A 24,247-nucleotide genomic window follows, 5' to 3' on the forward strand; every position below is an offset into this window, starting at 1 on the left:
TGAGTAAAATGATAAGTATTATGAGCATAATTTCTTCCCTTGTGGCTCAGATTATAAAGAATCCGCCCGCAGTGCAGGAGACCTGGGTTTGATCCCTTGGTTGGGAAGATACCCTGAGCAGGGCATGGACACCCACTCCAGTATTCTTGCCTAGAGAATTCCCACAGACAGAAGAGCCTGGCGGGCCACAGTCCATGGGGTCACAAAGAGTCAGACATGACTGAGCAACTAAGCACAGCACAGCATAATGATTATATTTATTAGAAATAATGTGCAATGAACACTAATTATAAGTCATTTCATTGAAGCCATATATTCCATTAGGAGGTATTTTATTTTACTACATTTAGTTATTACATGCATTTTTGAAATGCATATTGCAAAAAAATTTGTGAACTCTGAAGCATTAGCAATATTAAAATTACATGCTTTTAAGCCATAAGGCTAGTTATGTTTTAAAATGGCTTATCAATTAAAAAGATCAATAGCCTTTATATACACAAAATATAACTAGTTAGAATGTGTTAGTTGATCAATCATGTTCGACTCTTTGCAACCTCGTGGATTGTAGCCTGCCAGGCTCCTGTGTCCAGGAAATTCTCCAGGTAAGAATATTGGAGTCGGTTGTCATTCCCTTCTCCTGGGGATCTTCCTGACCTGGTGATCAAACCCAGGTCTCCTGCATTGCAGGCAGATTCTTTACAGTCTGAGCCACCAAGGAAGCCTAGTTAGAAAGAATCATGAAAGAAAAAAAAATTTACTATAGCAATAAAAATGTCTAGGAATTAACAAGAAATGTTCTAAACCTACAGACAGAAAATTATAAACATTCCCAGAAGATGCAAAAGTGGAGATGAACAAACAGAAAAACATTTTGGGTTCTTGGTTAGGATATTTCTGTTGTATTTAGACATTAGTTCTCCCTAAGACAATTTAGGACTTTAATGAAATTCCAGTGAACAAGATTCCCACCTCCCCCCTACCCTGAAGGTAGGTAAGTTAATACTAAACTTCATATGGAAAAATAAACATAATAAAAAAAATACTGAAAAGAAATAAGGCATGGGGGTGAGAGGAGTGGAGGAGTTGACAGACTTGCCCTACCAGATACTAAAACTTATGATAAGGTTTCTAGTTTGCAAACAGCATAGTACTGGGACAGGAATAGGTGGAATAAAACTAAGTCCAGAAGCAAACATAACATATATGGCAATCTAGAATATGATAAAGGTGGGACACAGAGGAACTGTTTAGTAAAGTTACTGTGGTAACTGGATAGACAGAGAAAAGGTAAGATTACATCCATTTCTCACACAAGAATAAGTTCCAAATGGATTAAAGATCTAAATGTAAAAAACAAAAAAGTAAATATAAAAATACTAGAAGAAAACAAGAATGAATTGCTCTAAAATTTGAGTGTGGGTAGAAGAATTGGGAGAAGGAAATGGCAACCCACTCCAGTGTTCTTGCCTGGAGAATCCCAGGGACAGGGAAGCCTGTCACACAGAGTCAGACACGACTGAAGTGACTTAGCAGCAGTAGCAGAAGATTTGTAGCTGTAACTCAAAATCCAAAGGCAAGGGAAGGATTGTTTGATAAACTGACTACCAAAATTTTTCTTAAAAGCAAAAACTCTAAGCAGAGTTAAAAGAGAAATAACAAATTGCAAGAAAATACTTGAGATATTTATCACAAATAAAGAGTTCCTATGCTGGATATAGTGTAAAGAACTTTTAAAATTGAGGAAAGGAACCCTGAAAATCCTGTTTTTAAATGGGCAAAAGATATTAAGAAGAGGTAGCAAGAATACACGTAAGTGAGTGAAGTCGCTCAGTTGTGTCCGACTCTCTGCAACCCCGTGGACTGTAGCCCACCGGGCTCCTCCGTCCATGGGATTCTCCAGGTAAGAATACTGGAGTGGGTTGCCATTTCCTTCTCCAGGGGATCTTGCCAACCTAGGGATCGAACCCAGGTTTCCTGCATTGCAGGCAGACGCTTTAACCTCTGAGCCACCAGGGAAGCCCAAATACACAGAAGAACTATACAAAAAAGATCTTCATGACCCAGATAATCATGATGGCATGATCACTCACCAAGAGCCAGACATTCTCAAATGCAAAGTCAAGTGGGCCTTAGGAAGCATCACTATGAACAAAGCTAATGGGGGTGATGGAATGCCAGTTGAGCTATTTCAAATCCTAAAAGATGATGCTGTGATAGTGTTGCACTCAATATGCCAGCAAATTTGGAAAACTCAGCAGTGGCCACAAGACTGGAAAAGGTCAGTTTTCATTCCAATCCCAAAGAAAGGCAATGCCAAAGAATGCTCAAACTACCGCACAATTGCACTCATCTCACATGTTAGTAAAGTAATGCTGAAAATTCTCCAAGCCAGCTTCAACAGTATGTGAACCATGAATTTTCAGATGTTCAAGCTGGATTTAGAAAAGGCAGAGGAACCAGAGATCAAAGTGCCAACATCCATTGGATCATTGAAAAAACAAGAGAGTTCCAGAAAAACATCTATTTCTGCTTTATTGACTATGTCAAAGCCTTTGACTATGTGGATCACAATAAACTGTGGGAAATTCTGAAAGAGATGGGAATACCAGATCACCTGACCTGCATCCTGAGAAATCTGTATGCAGATTAGGAAGCAACAGTTAGACCTGGACACGGAACAACAGACTGGTTCCAAATCGGGAAAGGAGTATGTCAAGGCTGTATATTGTCACCCTGCTTATTTAACTTATATGTGGATTACAACATGAGAAACGTTGGGCTGGATGAAGCACAAGCTGGAATCAAGATTGCAGGGAGAAATATCAATAACCTCAGATGTGCAGATGACACCACCCTTATGGCAGAAAGCTAAGAAGAACTAAAGAGCCTCTTAATGAAAGTGAAAGAGAAGAGTGAAAAAGTTGGCTAAAGACTCAACATTCAGAAAACTAAGATCATGGCATCCGGTCCCATCAGTTCGTGGCAAATAGATGGGGAAACAGTGGATACAGTGACAGACTTTATTTTGAGGGGCTCCAAAATCCCTGCAGATGGTGACTGCAGCCATGAAATTAAAAGAAGCTTATTCCTTGGAAGGAAAGTTATGACAACATAGACAGCATATTAAAAAGCATAGATATTACTTTGCCAACAAAGGTCCATCTAGTCAAAGTTGTAGTTTTTCCAGTAATCATGTATGGATCTGAGAGTTGGACTATAAAGAAAGCTGAGCACTGAAAAATTGATGCTTTTGGACTGTGGTGTTGGAGAAGACTCTTGAGAGTCCCTTGGACTGCAAGGAGATACAACCAGTCCATCCTAAAGGAAATCAGTCTTGAATATTCATTGGAAGAACTGATGCTGAAGCTGAAACTCCAATACTTTGGCCACCTGATGCGATGAACTGACTCATTTGAAAAGACCCTGATACTGGGAAAGATTGAAGATGGGAGGAGAAGGGGATGACAGAGGATGAGATGATTGGATGGAATCACTGGCTCAATGGATATGAGTTTGAGTAAGCTTCGGGAGTTGGTGATGGACAGGGAAGCCTGGTGTGTTGCAGTCCATGGAGTCACAAAGAGTTGGACACAACTCTGAGCGACTGAACTGAACTGGGCAAAAAACACGAACCATTCCCAGAAAATACATAACCATGCCCCCATAAACATATGAAAGATGCACAGTTCTACTCATGAGAAATTAAAATTGAAACCAAGGAGAGATACCATTTTTCACCACCAGACTGGCATTCTAAAGCTTGACAATGCACTCTATCAACAAAACTATAAGGAAATATCTACTCTCATATGTTGATGGAAGAGATGCAAAGTGATCCACTCCTATTAAGGAAATTTCAGAAAAAACCACTGTAATCCTACTTCTAGGGAGTTTTCCTGAACACATATCTTTAAAGTATGAAAATGAACAGGTACAAATTTCTTAACTGCAGTGTTATTTGTACTACCAAAATACTGGGAACTACCTGAATGCCTGGGAGTACTTCATACAATGGAGTACTATAGCACTGTAGAAATTTTTTTTTTTTCTATTTACTCCAGGAGATGCAGAGTTAAAAAAAAATCTAATTGCAAGAGTATTTCTAATATCTTATCTTTTGTGTAAGCATGAAGAAATAAAAGTGAAAGTGTTGGTCACTCAGTTGCCTCTGTCTCTGAGACCCCATGGACTGTAGCCTCTGCCCACAGAATTCTCAAAGGCAAGAATACTGGAGTGGGTTTCCATTCCCTTCTCCAGGGAATCTCCCCGACCCAGGGATCAAACATAGGTCTCCTGTATTGCAGGTAGACTCTTTACCATCTGAGCCGCCAAGGAAGCCCCTATAGAAGAAATAAGGACACATATAAATCTGTTTATTTGGGGGAGAAGAAACACAGACAGGAAAACCCAGAAAACAATGAAATATTGGCTACCTAGAATGGATGAAGGGGAACCAAGAGGAGGTATCAGGAAAGGAAGTGAGACTTCTCTGAGTATATACCTTTTGAAAATGGATCACATGATTGCATTCCTGTGGGGGCAATTGTTTCAGATTACTTTAAAACATAATAACTTGGATTATTTACTCTAGGGGAAAATAAAGAAATGCAAATTTATATGTGAATAAAAATGCATATAAAAATATATGCATTTTTGGTCTATTTGGTATACATAGTGATTTGAACATCAGTTCAGTTCAGTTCGTCTACCCTCTTAGCACAGTAGGCAGCACATCAGTCTCATAATCTGAAGGTCCTGACTTTGAACCTCAGAGAGGGCAGATCCTCCACCTTGGGCTTCCCTAGTGACTCAGCTGGTAAAGAATCCACCTGCAATGTGGGATACCTGGGTTTGGTCCCTGGGTTGAGAAGATCCACTGGAGAAGGAAATGGCTACCCACTCCAGTATTCTGGCCTGGAGAATTCCATGAATTGTATAGTACATGGGGTCACAAGGAGTCGGACATGACTGAGCGAATTTCACTTTCACTTCATTTTTTTCAGTTCAGTTCAGTTGCTCAGTCATGTCAGTCTCTTTGCAACCCTGTGGACTGCAGCACGTCAGGCTTCCCAGTGCTTGCTCAAACTCATGTCCATTGATTTGGTTATGCCATCTGACAATCTCATCTCCTGTCGTCCCCTTATCCTCCTGCCTTCCCCTTATCCTCCTGCCTTCAATCTTTCTCAGCATCAGGGTCTTTTCCAATGAGTCAGTTCTTCACCTCAGGTGGCCAAAGTATTGAAGTTTCAGCTTCATCATCAGTTCTTCCAATGAATATTCAGGACTGATTTTCTTTAGGATTGACTGGTTTGATCTCCTTGTAGTCCATAAAGAAAGCTGAGGGCCTAAGAATTGATGTTTTTGAACTGTGGTATTGGAGAAGACTCTTGAGAGTCCCTTGTACTGCAAGGAGATTTGGGCATAACAATTCTGAAACTGTTTCATGTGTAGTGTAAGACTGGGAAGATAAGTCAGTGCTTTGATGGTATTGGAAGTCAATATTCTCTTTCTGAAAGAAGTGAGAAAAAAAAGTTGAGGTGGGGGAAGGCAATGAAGAACCTTTGGAGTGGGACTGAGTTTGAAGGTACCAGTACAACATCAGAATTTCTATTATATATATAGATAGCCACTGTGTGTGTGAACACTTGTATATGTGTATTCCCTACCTCTGTTCTCTAGAAGGGCCTAGATATAAATACACTTCAGTAGCAATGAGTGTATTTAATTCTTCGATTTTGGTTTCTAAATACTGTTCCCCACTATAGGAAAACAGAGGTCCTTAGAGAATTGGCATATTCCACTATTGGGGAAGAGAAGGTACAGGATGAGTCTGGAAACTAGAAAACAAGAGAATGTTTCAAAAATAATTACAGGAACATATTAAAAAAACATAGAGGAGCCAGCTTAAAGGGGCACCAACTTGCCTAATCTGGGACAGTTTTAGCATTAACATTAATAATGACAGGAATGGATTATAATGTATAGAGCTGGAATCTATAGATCCATAATATTGATAGCCAGATAGGTAAGAAGGAAGATGAAAGGGGTAGTGAGAAACATTTCTTATAAAAGAAAAGAGCACCTAAATGTGGAGAGAATGGGTGGATGTGGAAAACTATTATTTTGCAACCATCACAGCAAAGACAATTAGGGCAAGAATCACAGAGTTTAAGAAGAAAAGTACAATGAAGAGCAAGATATTTGGAGAAGCTTAAGAATCTCCCCACAGATTACTTACTAGTTGCAAGAGAGAAAATAGAAAATACAGTGATGTTGTTTAATTAGATGATCAAAATGGATTGCAGTTTAATTAGATGATCAAAATTAGCACTATGAATGAGGAGCAGAAGAACATATTATACCTGGGTTATCTGAGAAAGACATATCATCATATATGTGGTTTTCTAGCTAGAGATGCATAACCTGACTCTAATCATGAGAAAATAACAGCAAACCCAAAGGGAGAAACATTCTATAAAATTATTAATTAGCCTTTGTGGTGGAAAGTGGTGTTTCCCTGGTGGCTCAGATAGTAAAGAATTCATCTGTGAAGGAGGAGGCCCACGTTCAATTCCTGGGTTGGGAAGATCCCCTGAAGGAGGGCATGGCAACCCACTCCAGTATTCTTGCCTGGAGAATCCCCATGGACAAAAGAGCCTGGTGGGGTTGCAAAGAGTCAGACATGACTGAGCTACTAAGCACAGTGGAAGGTGAAAATGTGAGTCACTCAGTTCATGTCTGACTCTTTGCAACCCGATGGACTGTAGCCCACCAGACTCCTCTGTCCATGGAATTCTCTAGGCAAGAATACTGGAGTGGGTAGCCATTTCTTTTTCCAGGGGATCTTCCCAGCCTAGGGATCGAACCATGGTCTTCTGCATTGCAGGCAGATTCTTTACTGTTTGAGCCACCAGGGAAGGCACAGATTAGATAAAACTACTACATCAAAGTTAAGTGTTTTGAATTCAATGACTGTATTATGATTATGTAAGAAAAAGTCCCATTTTTAAGGAAATATTTAGGGAAAAAAAGGTAAAAGGAAGTATATAAGTATAACCTCTTGAATGGTTTAGAAAAGATAAAGAATACAGACATGTACGAATAGAATAATAAAACAAATATGATGAAAGTGTTAAGAAATTGGAAATCTGGGTAAAACACATGTGGACATTTCATGTATTTAGAAAAAAAAATTTTAACCATACCTCATGGCATATGGGATCTTGGTTCTCCAATCAAGGATCAAACCCAAACCTACATTGGAACTGTCTTACCCACTGGACCTCCAGGGAAGTTTCCTCATGTATTAGTCTTACAATTTTTCTTTAAGTTTGAAATTATCACAATTAAAATGTTTTCTTAAGTATATAATTAAAGATTTTATTAACTCAGACTGTTATTTGTTCAATTAGTTTGAATTAGCAAGAAATGGCTCTAATTTGTTAAGTAACACCCCACGGGCCTGTGAAAAATTCCTATACTGGTGCCTACACAGTCTCTATGGGTGAATCACAAGCCAGAAATATCTGTTGTGTGATCCTACTGTGATTCTACATTCTGTAAATTTGAAGGAGCGTGTTTGGGAAGAAAAGCAGAAGTTTCCTGCCACTTAGATCTAGAATAAAACAGAGCTCATACACTTTATATTTCAGAGCTAATCAAGTGGAAGTGTCAATGGGGAAATCCAGGTCAACTATAATTCCCATCATGACTAAGTGGGATAAAGTGGCATAAAGATTCAGAAAACAGTGACCCAGAACTGACCTCAGGAAGAAATCACACTCAGATCAGATCCCTCATTTCCAGGATTCTTTGTAGTGTTCACCCAGCAGTTCATAAAGCTTACCATTTACTATAAACACAAGCAAAGATCACGACATATGTTTCATTCTCTCAGAAAACTATGCAGTATAGTACCAAGCTAATTCTCAGGACTATATATGTTATTTATATATTCTTAAGAAAGATAGGTTCAGATAGAGAAACAATTCATCAAGTATAAAGGGAATATGTATGATCATCTTAAATGTGAGTGTCAGACACTAAAAATCTAGTATCATCATTACTTTTCTTAGATTTTTTTTTTAGCTCTAGAAAAGCTTATATATTCTTAGCATAAGTTAAGCATATTCTGTTCTTACACTTAGCACAAGTGTGGTATATTCTTCAAAAGTTATCATTATTATTAACTAAGAAATACAAACAACATTGATTTCCTTCAAACTTATTTAATCCTTTTGGTCAAAAAGGCGGGCATGCTTTCATATGAAAGATATATAAATCTTGGAAGTTGGCTGGCATTCTTCTCAGAGCATCCCTGATGTTTTTCTTTTTTTAATTGGAGAATAATCGCTTTACAATAATGTGTTGGTCTCTACCATACATCGATATGAGTCAGCCACAGGTGTACGTATGTTCCCTGCTTCTCGAACCTCCTTCCCATCTCCCACCCCATCCTATCCCACTAAGTTGTCACAGAGCACTAGTACATGATTATTCAAGGTAAGAAAAGAAGTAGCTACATGGGAAGTCCATTCATTGCAAATAATAATGAGTACAAATTCCAGTTCTGATTTTGCTGACTGTATGATTCTGAGCAAATAATTTATCTCTTTGAGCCTCCATTTCTTCATAAAGTAGAGCTTCTGAGAAGAGTAAGCAGAACAGTGAGGAATCTGGAAACTGTATTACTTAGAAAATGATTAAAAGAACTGGGCTACCATTACACACATTAGGATGACCAAAATCCAGAACACTACAGCACCAAGCACTGATGAAGATGTGGAGCAACACAAATTCTCACCCATTGCTGATAAGAGTGCAAAATGGTGCTGAAACCTTGGAAAAGTTCATCAGTTTTCTCACAAAACTAACACACTTTTACCATACAACCCAGACATCATGCTCCTTGATATTTACCCTAAGGAGCTGAAAACTTAGGTCCACAAAAAGTCTTCCCGTGGATGTTTATAGCAGCTTTATTCACATTGCCAAAACCTGAAACCAACCAAGATGTCCTTTTGAGGGTGAATGGATAAATAAACTATGGCACATCCAGACAATGGGGTATTATTCAGTGCTAAAAAAAAAAAAAAAGATGAGCTACTAAACCCTGAAAAGACATGGAGGAACCTTAAATGCATATCACTAAGTAAAAAAAGGGCTTCCCTTGTGGCTCAGCTGGTAAAGAATCCGCCTGCAATGTGGGGGACCTGGGTTCGATTCCTGGGTTGGGAAGATCCTCTGGAGAAGGGAAAGGCTACCCACTCCAGTATTCTGGCCTGGAGAATTCCATGGACTGTATGGTCTATGGGTCGCAAAGAGTTGGACACAACTGAGCAACTTTCACTCACTCAAGTAAAAAAAGAGTCAATCTAAAAAGGCATGATTTCCAACTGTATGACATTTTGGAAAAGGCAAAATTATGGAGACAGTAAAAGAATCAATGGTTGCCAGGGACTGGGAATGGAGGTTTGTGGAAGAGGTGAATAGACAGAGAGAATTTTTAGAGTAGTGAAAAAAGTCAGCATGGTATTATAGTATCCATTGTCTGGATAGTACCATTAGACATTTGGCAAAACCCATAAGGTAAACTAGGGACCTTGGATGATTATGATGTGTCAGTATAGGTTCATCAATTATGAGAAATGTACCACCCTTGTGAGAGATGTGAATAGTGGAGATAGGCTCTGCATGTGGGGGCAGGGGATATATGGACTATCTTTATAGCTTCCTCTCTATCGAGTTGTAAACCTAAAATGGATCCAAAAAAGAAAGTCTTAAAAAAAGAAGAAAGAATTGGGGAGATATTAAACCAGACTTAAGGGGTAGTAGTAATAGCTGCCTTCCATTGTGATTGAAGGAAGAGAGTGAGATATGGTTTATGTGGCTTGCTGGGTAGAACTCCATAGGTGGAAATGCCAGGGAAGCGGATAGTAGATAAAGTCTTAAAATACTAAAGAATTTTCTTACCAACTTAGCAGTGCAACATGGAAGGGGCTGTTTAAAGGGTCACTAACGAGGTCAAAGGAGACCCTGGATGCTGAGAAACAGCAAAGTCCAACACCATGCAAGAGACTAGACCTCTTGGCAGCCAGACTCCTGACTCTAGCTAATGTAATTTTTCACTTAGTTTCATCTAAGATTGCATTAGCCTTTTTAGGAAATTAACGCAAGCCCTTGACTCATATTAAGCTTGAGAACAATGAAAATCCACAGATCTTTTTCACCAGAATGCCTGCCAAGTCAGACTTCCTCAAACCTGTACACGCATAGCAAGTTCTTTATTTTCCTGGGTGATGTAAATAGGGAAAGGCTTAGTATAGGTGATTGTCAACACATGAAAATTAGGCAGCTGAATAGGCAAATTACATAGCATGTACCAGTGAGGAACAAACTAAACTACGTTTGTTAAGCTGGTCAAACATTTTAATTTCTCGGAGGGGCTCACCCGACTTCCACACTCTTTGGGGGAGTCTTTTAAAAGTGTTTCTATACTGGTTCATAATCTAGGATCCCTCCAGAGCTATTTTATTGAGAGCCCCATTTTTTTTTTCTACATAGAATTGTTTCTTTTTTAATATAATTTTACTTTTATTTATTTATTTTTGGCTGTGCTTGGTCTTTGTTGCTGCCCACAGACTTTCTGTAATTGCAATGAGTGGGGGCTACTTTCCAGTTACAGTGCCCAGGCATCTCATTGTGTTGGCTTCTCTGCTGCAGAGCACAGGCTCTAGAGTGCCACGGGCTTCAGTAGTTGCAGCACATGGGCTCGTAGCTGAGGCTCTTAGACTCGAGCACAGACTCAATTGTTGCGGTGCATGGTCTTAGTTGTTCCACGTCATATGGGGTCTTCCCGAATCAGGGATTGAACCTATGTCTCCTGCATTGACAGGTAGATTCTTTATCACTGAGCCACCAGGGAAGCCTGTCCCTATTGTTCTATCACAAGTTAAGGAAACTTCAGTTACTTGACAACTAAGTGAGTTTGAACTGCTGAGCATGGGTCAGGCTCATCAGATTTATTTAGGGTCTGTCTACCATATGCTTTGATTGGTACAGTGGGGAATAGCAAAGGGGGAAAAGACATTACTTTTTGCTCTCAAATAACATAGTCTATTTGGGAATACATACATACATACATACATGGAAACAGTCTATAGTAAGAGTCAAATGAGTGGAGGCAATAACATTGATCAGAATTGAGAATATATCATTGCTTGAGCTGATTAGGCAAGTTTTTATAAACATAAGAGCTTAAAGGATGTTCAGATAATGATCTGGTCTCATTTTGATCTCTCTTTTCCTTTCTCTTTCTGTTTCATCAAGTGTGGATTTACTATAAGAACAAAGGAGTCTTAAGAACTCCAAGAATAGAAAGACAGCCAGGCCTCCAGAAGCAGCCTTGAAAGGTTTTGGAAACCCCCAAGTCTTCCTCTTCCATATCTATCTCTGCTTTTCTGGTCACCTGTTTTACACTCTCTCCTGTTACTTTGCCTCTCCATGGAGAGGCAATCCCACAGCTCCAGAATTTACAGGTCATATTTTCAGCCACCTGCAGAGAGAGAATCCCAGCTTAAAATGTCTTAGGAGGTGGTGGTGGTGAAGCTTGTTAGGTCAGGAGATGCCATTTAGAAACAATTGTCAAAAGGCAAAGAATTTAAGGTTCTCAGCTCACCACTAAATCTTTTCCCAAACATTTCTGAAAGACTCCTTCATATCTCCCTGATTTCTCAGTCTTTTTTGTAACCAGGTTTTGAGACATTTTTATGTGGAACACATGAGGTAAAGTATCCATCATTTAATTATATTTGCGTCTGCCCCCATCTATTAGTAGATAATCAAGAATTGATTATATTACTTCTTTGCTAAAGGGCTGTGTCTTAAATCAGGATACAGCATGATAGAGTAAGATGCTAGCACCTTCCACATCCTCTCAAATGAGCAGATGGATGAGTTAGCGTGTTTAGTCTGCATTTCTGCTTATTAAAAAATGGAGAACATTTCCTACAGATTGTTTTTGGAAAAAGGACAGTTTCTTGGGAAAAGCCTAAGAAATGAACCAGAATATTTCTGTTGTGATATATAAAAGCATTTGGAATTGGTTTTTACAAATCAGTATCTAATCAAGGTCCAAACTGTGTTTCATGGTTGAGACTTGATCATAAGGCACTGATCACCTTCCTTCCTTCCTACTCTACCTTATTATGTCATGGGTTTACTGAGTCACTTAAGGTCTTTTAGATGGTATTGACTTGAAAAAATGTGTTTCAGAAGGAATACTGTAGCCAGAGTGATGACTTTATTGAAAGAAATACAATACTAAAGTCTGGCAGAGTATATAAAGAAAGATTGCTGTATTCTGGGCAAGAGATGATTGTGGTCTGAATTAGATAGTCAGAACAGGGAATGGAGGGAGGAATTAATCTTAGATCCAATCCAAAGGATACTTCCAAATTTTGAAGAACATTTCAGCAATTACCAAAGATCTGTTGTAACTTTAAAAGTGAGAGTAATATTTAATAAGCTTTTATTCAAATGTTTAGGCAGTATCATTAAGTGGTGATCGCTCTATGAAGAAGTGTTCAAGAAAGAGCTAGATGACCAGTCACTGGGGATGATGTAGTCTTAAGGCAAGAATCTCTTAGTTCCTCTTTCTTATCCTCAGCAGATAATTGTTCAACCAGCATTTGAAGAGTAAGGGTGAGAGGAAACACACAACTCTCTGAGAGGCCCATTTGGGAGCTCAATTCAGTTCAGTCACTCAGTCGTGTCCAACTCTTTGTGACCTCATGGACTGCAGCACACCAGGCTTCCCTGTCCATCACCAACTCTCAGAGCTTACTCAAACTCATGTCCATTGAGTCAGTGATGCCATCCAACCATCTCATCCTCTGTCAACCCCTTCTCCTCCCACCTTCAATCTTTCCTAGCATCAGGGTCTTTTCAAATGAGTCAGTTCTTCCCATCAGGTGGCCAAAGTACTGGAGTTTCAGTTTCAGCATCAGTCCTTCAAATGAATATTCTGGACTGATTTTCTTTACTATTGACTGGTTGGGCAGTCCAAGGGACTCTCAAAAGTCTTGTCCAACACCACAATTCAAAAGCATCAATTCTTCCTCACTCAGCTTTCTTTATAGCCCAACACTCCCATTCATACATGACTACTGGAAAAACCATAGCTTTGACTAGATGGACCTTTCTTGGCAAGGTAATGTCTCTGCTTTTTAGTATGTTGTCTAGGTTGGTCATAGCTTTTCTTCCAAGGAACAAGCATCTTTTAATTTCATGGCTGCAATCACCATCTGCAATGATTTCGGAGCCCAAGAAAATAAAGTCAGCCACTGTTTCCCCATCTATTTGTCATGAACTGATGGGACCAGATGCCATGATCTTAGTTTTCTGAATGTTGAGCTTTAAGCCAACTTTTTCATTCTCCTCTTTCACTTTCAACAAGAGGCTCTTTAGTTCCTCTTCACTTTCTGCCATAAGGGTGGTGTCATCTGCATATCTGAGGTTATTGATATTTCTCCCAGCAATCTTGATTCCAGCTTGTGCTTCATCCAGCCCAGTGTTTCTCATGATGTACTCTGCATATAAGTTAAATAAGCAGGGTGACAATATATAGCTTTGACATACTCCTTTCCTGATTTGGAACCAATCTGTTGTTCCATGTCCAGTCCTAACTGTTGCTTCTTGACCTGCATACAGATTTCTCAGGAGGCAGGTCAGGTGTTTCCATCTCTTGAAGAATTTTCCACGGTTTGTTGTGATCCATACAGTCAAAGACTTTGGCTTAGTCATTAAAGCAGAAGTAGATGTTTCTTTGGAACTCTCTTGCTTTTTTGGTGATCCAACAGATGTTGGCCATTTGATCTCTGGTTCCTCTGCCTTTTTTAAATCCAGCTTGAACATCTCAAAGTTCACAGTTCTCATACTGTTGAAGCCTGGCTTGTAGAATTTTGACCATTACTTTGCTAGTGTGTGAGATGAGTGTAATTGTGTGGTAGTTTGAACATTCTTTGGCATTGCCTTTCTTTGGGATTGTAATGAAAACTGAAGCCACGGTCAGTACCTGCTCCTCAACAGGAGAGAAGAGAAGCACTCACAGAAACTGACTCGGCAGTCATGGCACGGGTCTGACACAGCGCCGCTATGATGGATCCTCAACCTCTCCATTTTGGGGCTGAGCATCTGTAATTATTAGAATGTGTCTCCTGGCAATTAGCCCCAAGTCAACACAGTTGGCCTTGGTTCTACTGTCTAGGACTACATAGATGAAAGTTCATTCCTCAGCATCTTCTCTTCTCGGGGTCAAAGCTTCCTTAAACTGCTTCTCATTTCCCATCTTCATTCCTCTTTTCTAGCCATGCTTCCAATTGTCACTGCCCTTTTTGGAGCTTGTGCCCAGAACTGCACACCCTTTATGATGGATTGTCTAACCTGAGCAGGACAGAGAGGCTGTGGTCTCTATTGTTCAAGGTATTGTATTTCATTAACACAGTAAAAAATGACAGTTGCGGTCATAGCAGCTCCCTAAACTCTTCACTCACTTTGAATCAACAAAATTCCCAAAGGTATTCTTTGCATATGCTATTGTTTGAACATTGTATAAGGGCTTCCCAGGTGGCTCAGTGGTAAAGAATCTGCCTACAATGCAGGAAACCAGAGTTCAGTCCCTGGGGTTGGGAAGATTCCCTGGAGGAGGAAATGGCAACCTACTCCAGTATTCTTGCCTGGAGAATCCCATGGACAGAGGAGCCTGGCTGGCTACAGTCTATAGGGTTGCAAAGAGTTGAACACAACTTAGCAACTAAACCACCACTGTTTAAATGTATATACCTGTGAAGTTCACTTTGGAATCTAAGAATAAAACTTGATATTGACCATATTGCCTGTTTACTTGTTGGAGTTTAGCCACTGTTCTAATCCATCAAGTTCTTTTTGAACCTGAAATCTTACACCTGGGGTTTTAGTCATTCTTCTTAATCTTAAACCATGTAAAACTTTAATTAAAGGGCCAGCTCAGCCCATATTAATTGAAAAAGAAATATAGATAGGATAAGACTGTGGATGAAAACCCCTGGAGATCTCCGTCCAGGATGGCATGCTTTTGTGTGTTATTTCCTTGGATGTGGTCCCTTACTAGTTAAAACGCCTTTATTCTAGCCCCCACTTTTCCTACTCATCTCCAGGGATGTTGGAGATCATTAACATTCTCAGCCAGCAGCCTTCCACTGGTTTATCCAAATAAGGACCCTATGGATAGATGAGGTGAGTCTGCATGGCTTGTTTGTGGTGAGTCAATGCTGATTCCTCATCTCTCCAGAACAAGCTCCCCAGACTGTGATCCAGAGGCTTCACCTTCCTCTCCATTGAAAACCAAGATCACATATGCCAAACTTCACTCTTTTGGAACCTGTGCCTTCACCATCACAGATTAGCACAGCAAAGTAACCTTTATTCTGGCAACTTCTCTCAGACAGTTTATTTTTCCAGACCAAGAGAAAAACTCACTTAAGGCACTGGGTTTTAAGAGTCTTTCAGCAGAGTTTGATCCAGTGTTGCAGGTCTGAAGATTATTCTCATCGATGAAGACAATGGGACATCAAGTAGGAGTAGAACAACGTGTTTTTCTCCCTGCCTCCTACTGACATTACACCATTTGTAATAGCCCTGCAGCAGATCTTTGCCTTCCTTGTTCTGCTTCCTGCTTTGAGCAAAACTCAGATCTCCCCACTGTGCACTTGAGCACTTTTAACAAGTCTTATGTCCTACTACACATTTAGCATTCTAGACACTGGAAAGAAGCTCACGTGCACATTTCTTCTTAATTATGCGCTTTCCCACATTTCCTGTGTGTCTTTCTCAAATCTGAGAGATCTGAATTCTGAGTTAGGACTTTGCTTAAAGCCTGTACCTGCTCAGATTAGTTGGGTGATTAAGGCCAGCTGCCTTAATCTCTCTGAGGCTAAGTGGATATAAATCACTCATTACTTCACAGAGGTAATCTCACATCTTACGCAGTCATGAGTAAATGAGATGACATATATGTTAACTGTCTTGAGTGACATCTGATACATGGTGGGTATTCAGGAAATGTTCATTCTTTTCCTCTTTGCCTTTCCCTCTTCAGTCCACCAACCACTTCTCACTTGCTTTTAATGATTCATTCAGGATAAAAGTTCTTCTTATAGTTTCTTCTTGTTGTTGTTGTTGCTTTGGGGAGACTCCGTATCCAGCGAGGTAAAACTTGACCGAGCTTCTGCCTTTAGTGCGGATGAATCCAGCTGTCTGTGAAGTAGAAATCCCCCATCATTGCCACATCTTGCCTCTCTGCTGCTTTTGCAATCTGGGTCATTTCCTCCATCTGGTCAGGTGTTAACTCTAAAAAACGTTTAGAAAACACTGAAAACATTTTCAGCTCTTTGTGCTTCATTCTTGTGTTTAGCTTTCTGTTTCTTTTACGTCATGGGGATATTTTTTCTCATTCCACCTAACTCAATTCTGAGGAGCTTGGATGGAAAACTTGAATGGAAAAGCCAAAACAGAGCTCCTTGAACAATGCATGGAATGTTGAGGGATGAATTTGAGCTTGGTCATCTTAAGTTGGAACCCTGGTCATCACCAGCCTTCCTCCGTTTTCAGGCTCAGGGCGAAGCTGAAATTTTGTGCTTCCTCAATAGCTTCTTTGACTTCCTGTATTTCCTCCAGTTAAAAATACCCACCCTTTGGGGTTTGGATGAGGATAACCATTTACATCAAACATTCATCCCTCATTTTTTACTTTCTCTTCACTTATTCCTGGTTCACTTTCCCTCTGCTGCTATGTCTTGTTCAAGGTGGACCTGATCTAGACCACACAGTCCACATCTCTGGTGCTGCCTGAACTAAACCTCTCTGTTGGGAAAAAATATACTTCTCAGCCTCTGGACCAAGTGTTCATCAGCCAGGTAACAGGGAGGGAAGCAAGAAATGGAGGATGGGGGTACATGCTTCCATTGCTGGGGGATTTCTTCAGTCTGAAGGTACAGCTTTTGAAACCAGGCCACTCTAAATCTTACCTACTGACCTGAGTTCATTTCTCTGGACTTTTCTTTTATGTAAGGCCTAACCCACAGCTGGCTTTTTAATATCCATCATATATATATATATATATATATATATATATATATATATATATATATATATATATATATATATATATATATATATATATATATATATTATGTGTTAGTCGCACAGTCATGTCTGACTCATGATCCTATGGACTGTAGCCCACCAGGATCCTCTGCCTTTGGAATTCTTCAGGCAAGAATATTGGAGTGGGTTGACAGTCCTGGGTGTTCTTTGGAAGGACTGATGCTAAAGCTGAAGCTCCAATACTTTGGCCACCTGATGTGAAGAGTTGACTCATTTGAAAAGACCCTGATTCTGGGAGGGATTGGGGTCAGGAGGAGAAGGGGACGACAGAGGATGAGATGGTTAGATGGCATCACCAACTCGATGGACATGAGTTTGAGTAAGCTCCGGGAGTTGGTGATGGACAGGGAAGCCTGGTGTGCTGCAGTCCATGAGGTCGCAAAGAGTCAGACAAGATTGAGCGACTGAACTGAACTGAACCCCTACTCAGTTTACAGCTTTAAGTAAACTTTCAAAAATTTATTTTGGTTACTGGCCTGTATTTCTTGGATGATATTGCCATTCCAAGAAAACATAAGGTGGACTCCAATTTGAGGAAGGATTCAGGTGTAAGTTCTCAAATTTATCAGTGTAAATGTGATGGTCTAAACATCCTTTGTTCCCTAAATACCAAGATCTGTCCTATTTTAAAAATCTTAATTCCATTCCTATTCAAGTACCCATTTCAGAGATCAGAATGTCTCCCCATTGTCACTTCACTCACTCTTCAGTCTCTCCTCTTGAGTCAATTTAAAGCTGTTTTCCCATAACAATCAGGTGCCAAAGCTCATGAGCTGTCTAGGAGCATCAACAGCGGTATAACAGAAGGATGCCTGGTTTGATTTGGCAGACCAAGCCTTGAGACAGATCTTTCCTTTCTGGTGACCAGAATGTCTACAAAACAAGGAAATATTTATATACTCAGATTTTGAAAAGTAGAGGGAGGTGAGTTGCAACAGTAATGGTCAAAGGTCAAAGCTGGCTGGGATGTTTTGTTCCAAGGCTACATCAGTTGAACTTAGGTGGAAGCACATGGAGGTTTGGAGGAAATGGGCATGGAACTCCCCACTGTCCCATGCCAAGTGGTGACCAGAACAGATGCGAGCAGCATGATAAGCTCAGCATCTCACAGCAGTGGAAATGTGGAAACTCCAGCATCTCACTGGAATGGAAAGGTCAGGACAGAACACGTCAACATCTCTGTGTGGGTGAATATACATCTGAGAAATTCCACTCCAAGAAATATGAAGGCAAAGGGGAATGCCTTGGAATCCAAGGGGAGTTGTGGGATTGGAGCCTTGACCCTGATGGAGTTTGGGCTCTGAGACTCCCTGAGCCCAAGTAAAGTTGTCTCTTGTTGTTAGTTTCTGCTTTCTGGTTTATTCTTTCTGTTTGGTCTCAGAAAGTTGGAAAACAGTACTGCTAGTGAACTGCTTACGAGAAAACGTCCTTTGGCAATGAAAAACATATGAAACAATTTTCCCTTCTGGTCATCTTAGGATACTTAGAATAACTTTGGGAAGGTCATTTTGAGCTGACTGGTCATTGGTCATTGTTTACTCCTCATTTAGTTTGGATGTTGCTCATGAATCACTAATATTTATTGAATATTCACTTTGGACCAGACTCATGGGAAGTTGATGATTCAGCAATGGGTACCCAAGGGCCAGTCAACTAGGGATTTATGGGACCAAGGACTCAGGGAAGAAAAGATTAAGAGAAGTATTGATAGTGTTAACATGAATCTTAATATCGTCACAGGATATTAAAGAGGGCTGGGCGGGGGAGGGTAGGAATAGAAAGTTTCATAACTTAGCAGCTTTCCTGTTCTCTATTTTCAAAAAGGCTTTTCGTTTCTAAGTGTTGTATTGTCCCCTTTGAAAGAAAACTTCTGCCACCCGCAATCATGATGTAATACATCCTGATCTTCCAGTATTAACCATGGAGTAAGAATTAAAAGATGCTTACTCCTTGGAAGGAAAGTTATGACCAACCTAGATAGCATATTAAAAAGCAGAGACATTACTTTGACAACAAAGGTCCATCTAGTCAAGGCTATGGTTTTTCCAGTGGTCATGTATGGATGTAAGAGTTGGACTGTGAAGAAAGCTGAGTGCTGAAGAATTGATGCTTTTGAACTGTGGTGTTGGAGAAGACTCTTGAGAGTCCCTTGGACTGCAAGGAGATCCAACCAGTCCATTCTGAAGGAGATCAATCCTGGGTGTTCTTTGGAAGGACTGATGCTGAAGCTGAAACTCCAATACTTTGGCTACCTCATGCAAAGAGTTGACTCATTGGAAAAGACTCTGATGCTGGGAGGGATTGGGGGCAGGAGGAGAAGGGGACGACAGAGGATGAGATGGCTGGATGGCATCACCGACTCGATAGACATGAGTTTGAGTGAACTCCAGGAGTTGGTGATGGACAGGGAGGCCTGGCATGCTGCGATTCATGGAGTCACAGTCAGACACGACTGAATGACTGAACTGAACTGAGGAATCCTTACTCCATGTACGGCAGAAGGGGATGACAGAGGACGAGATGGTTGGATGGCATCATCGACACAATGGACATGAGTCTCAGCAAGCTCCAGGAGATGGTGAAGGCTAGGGAAGCCTGATGTTCTACAGTCCATGGGGTCACAAAGAGTCGGATGTGACTAAGCAACTGAACAACAACAAAGAATCTTATGTCAAAAGAGGCAACCGGACCTTGTAGCTCTAATTTGTTCCTTCTTCTTCTTGACAAGTTTCTTTTAATCCTTACTAGCTGCTACCATGATAGCCTCTGGCAGCCCTTCTCCCCCCTTTACATCCTTGGCCAGGGCCTCATGCGTTCATTCTCCCAGAAGAGCATTCAACAGAAGCAGTGAGAGACTGAAATATTCTGAATGTAGGTAAGGTGGTTGACAAGATGCACCTACCATCTAGGCCCCCTGGACCTCTTTCTCTTCTACCTTTGGCTTGTTCCCATGAGCTAGTCCTCATCTCAGCACCCAGATCCCATGTGCCCTCCTCTTTTCCCCAAGGGAGCAGGTCCCATAAAGAGATACAATTTCAACATTTTTGTACAAGACCATCAAAGATTAGTGACTAAAGTCAAGTTTGGGAGCCCAAGAGTCTGAATTTGTGCCCTTGCTAATACCACCACTTACTAGCTGAGTTCCACAGGTTTTCAGATAGCAAGTAGTGATAACAATTGGGTAGTTATGAGGATTAATACAGGTAGGGTCCTTGAAATAGACCTGGCATGGATTTAAAGCTTAATAATTTTTAGCTTTAAACTACACATTAATTATCATGTTCATTAATCCACAAAACTCTATTCAGCAACATCAAAGTCATTTCCACATAATTTGTTTTGTAAGATATTTCCTGACCTGTTAAATCTTTTATAGGTAGGTTGTGCTTAAGTCAGAATTTTTCTTTAGCATTGAGTGGTCATTGGCCCTGTTACAACAAATGTGGTATGAACTTAAAACTGCTTAGAAAATAAAATGTATTTTTAAAAAAGAAAAAAATACCACAGATGAATGATTGAACCAGAAATCTCTTCCTGTTTTCAAATTCACTCAGATAACTGTCTCAATTTTCATTTCATATTGATGGTTGCATCCTGTCTAATTAATACAAGTTTAAAGAGAGAAAGTCCTATGATGGGAAGAAGCATCATTTTTGTTGTTGTTTTGTTTTAATTGCTCAGTTGTGTCCAACTCTTTTGCAATACCATGGACTATAGCCCTCCAGGCTTCTCCGTCCATGGGATTTCCCAGGCAAGAATATTGGAGTGGGTTGCCATTGCCTTCTCCAGAGGATCTTCCTGACTCGGGGATCAGACTGGGTCTCCTGCATTGGCAGGCAGATTCTAATCCCACTGAGTCATCAGGGAAGCCCAAGAAGTATCATTAACCTTAGTGTAATCCCAGCCTTCTCCCCTTTTCTAACCTCCAAAGAGGGTCACTCACCCTAGTACCATTTCCCTTCTGGTGGAGATGGGGTCTTTCTGACTGGAAGATGTGATAGATGGAGATATAGAGGGACAGTGTGGAGTGGACAGGAGAGGCTAGCCACTTGGGGCTGAGGATGGAGAGAAGGTTTAACACATCATGGGAAGTGGGAGGAACGTTCAGAGGAAATACTTTTCCTTGGTCGTAAAAGTAGTTGTGGTTGTGTGTTTGGATCCCTTTCACAGTTGTGTGTTTTTTTTTAAGCACCCAGAGATTAATGTAGTCATTCAAAAATTTCTTTTGGCCATCAGACTAAATTTCAGCAAGACATCAGCAGTCTAAGAAAGCATGAAGTGGACTTTAACCTGATGAAGGATTGGGATTTTTTTAAATTAATTTTTATTGGAGTGTAGTTGCTTTACAACGTTGTTAGTTTCTGCTGTACAGCAAAGTGAATCAACTGGACTTGACCTATAAATCCAGTTGTGATGGTCTATAGATCTCTGTTGCCCAAATACCAAGGCCTCTTCTATTTTACAATTTGAATTCCATGTCTGTTAGAATGTTTCTCCAAACAAGCAAAAATGCCTCTTCATTTCCATTTGTTCTTCAGCCTTCCTCTTCCAGCTCAGCTTCTGCATTCTCACTGGCTGTTTTACTGAGAAATAAATATGACGGCATTATCTGCCTTCCTCAGCTCCTCAATGATTTCTTTTCTTCAGTTCAGTTCAGTTCAGTCACTCAGTCATGTCTGACTCTCTGCGACCCGATGAACTGCAGCACGCCAGGCCTCCCTGTCCATCACCAACTCCCGGAGTCCACCCAAACCCATGTCCTTTGAGTTGGTGATGCCATCCAACCATCTCATCTTCTGTCGTCCCCTTCTCCTCCTACCCTCAGTCTTTCCCAGCATCAGGGTCTTTTCCAATGAATCAGTTCTTCCCATCAGGTGGCCAAAGTATTGGAGTTTCAGCTTCAACATCAGTCCTTCCAATGAATATTCAGGACTGATTTCCATTAAGATGGACTGGATCTCTTTGTAGTCCAAGGGACTCTCAAGAGTCGTCTCCAACACCACAGTTCAAAAGCATCAGTTTTTTGGTGCTCAGCTTTCTTTATAGTCCAACTCTCACATCCATACATGACTACTGGAAAAACTATAACCTTGACTAGACGGACCTTTGTTCACAAAATAATGTCTCTGCTTTTTAATATGCTGTCTAGGTTGGTCATAACTTTCCTTCTAAGGAGTAAGCATCTTTTAATTTCATGGCTGCAATCACTATTTGCAGTGATTTTGGAGCCCCCCAAAATAAAGTCAGCCACTGTTTCCATTGTTTCCCCATCTATTTGCCATGAACTGATGGGACCAGATGCCATGATCTTAGTTTTCTGAATGTTGAGCTTTAAGCCAACAATTTCCCTCTCCTCTTTCACTTTTATCAATAGGCTCTTTAGTTCTTCTTCGCTTTCTGCCATAAGGGTGGTGTCATCTTCATATCTGAGGTTATTGATATTTCTCCTAGCAATCTTGATTCCAGCTTGTGCTTCATCCAGCCCAGCGTTTCTCATGATGTACTCTGCATATAAGTTAAATAAGCAGGATGACAGTATACAGCCTTGACATACTCCTTTCCCTATTTGGAACCAGTCTGTTGTTCCATGTCCAGTTCTAACTGTTGGTTCTTGACTTGCATACAGATTTCTCAGGAGGCAGGTCAGGTGGTCTGGTATTCCCATCTCTTTCAGAATTTTCCACAGTTTGTTGTGATCCACACAGTCCAAGGCTTTGGCATAGTCAATAAAGCAGAAATAGATGTTTTTCTGGAACTCTCTTGCTTTTTTGATGAGCCAATAGATGTTGGCAATTTGATCACTGGTTCCTCTGCCTTTTCTAAAATCAGCTTGAACATCTGGAAGTTCACAGTTCACGTATTGCTGAAGTCTGGCTTGGAGAATTTTGAGCATTACTTTACTAGCATGTGAGATGAGTGCAATTGTGCAGTAGTTTGAGCATTCTTTGGCATTTCCTTTCTTTGGGGATTGGAATGAAAACCGACCTTTTCCAGTCCTGTGGCCACTGCTGGGTTTTCCAAATTTGCTGGCATGTTGAGTGCAGCACTTTCACAGCATCATCTTTCAGGATTTGAAATAGCTCAACTGGAATTCCATAACCTCTGCTAGCTTTGTTCATAGTGATGCTTCCTAAGGCCCACTTGACTTTGCATTTGAGGATGTCTGGCTCTAGGTGAGTGATCACACCATAGTGATTAACTAGGTCATGAAGATCTTTTTTGTATAGTTCTTCTGTGTATTCTTGCCACCTCTACTTAACATCTTCTGCTTCTGTCAGGTCCATACCATTTCTGTCCTTTATTGAGCCCATCTTTGCATGAAATGTTCCACAGTATTAAATTCAAACTTCTCCAGTGGTCCTGATCTCCTACACCAACCATCCTGAACTCCCAATACTGCCTGAGCCCTAGGAGCTCCCCAGCAGTGCCCCAAACAGGCCAGGCAGCCCCAGGCCCCAAGTCTTCCAGGAGGCTTCTGCTACTGCTTGAAACTGGCTGCTGATCCCTCCCAGAGAATTTCTACAAGGAAACCTCCCTAGCTGACCACCCACTGTCCATCTCTAGTCCAAAGAGGAAACAATACTTCCCCTTGTGGTTTCCTTTTCTCTCTGCAAATTCTGGATTTTGCTATAAACATTAGTTTTTATCTGATGTCTCCACTCTGTTTCCAGAGAACAAGTCTGCAGTTCACAGTACATGAACTCATCTCATGTGGAACTCGGTGATGGAGTATGGAATAAACAAATGAATCCAAGCATCAACATTGTGCTGTGTGGTGCGTTTAAAGTAAACCTGGAGCATCTGATCACCATTTCTCATTGCTTTGGACCAAGACAAAAGGAGTCCACAGAGACTTATTTTCTTTTTCATATGAATTATTTAGTCCACTTTTTTTTTTTTTTTGGCTTAAACAACATAAATTTATTTTCTAACCATTCTGAAGGCTAGAAATTGAAAAAAATCAAGTTGTTTTCAAGGTTGGTTTCTTCTGAGGCCTCTCTCTTTGACTTGTAGATGTTCATCTTCTAGTGTCTTCATGTGG

General features: G+C 40.5%; 1 long non-coding RNA gene across 1 annotated transcript; it reads left to right on the plus strand.

The window, feature by feature from the left end:
• Positions 1–19,115: 19,115 nt before the first annotated feature.
• On the plus strand, positions 19,116–23,962 carry LOC133254080 (uncharacterized). Its single transcript, XR_009738565.1, has 2 exons — positions 19,116–20,080; positions 23,877–23,962. It is a non-coding gene; the product is annotated as an uncharacterized LOC133254080 (long non-coding RNA).
• The last annotated feature ends 285 nt before the right edge of the window (positions 23,963–24,247 follow it).

Source organism: Bos javanicus, chromosome 9 (genome assembly GCF_032452875.1).
Source record: "Bos javanicus breed banteng chromosome 9, ARS-OSU_banteng_1.0, whole genome shotgun sequence".
NCBI lineage: Eukaryota > Metazoa > Chordata > Mammalia > Artiodactyla > Bovidae > Bos > Bos javanicus.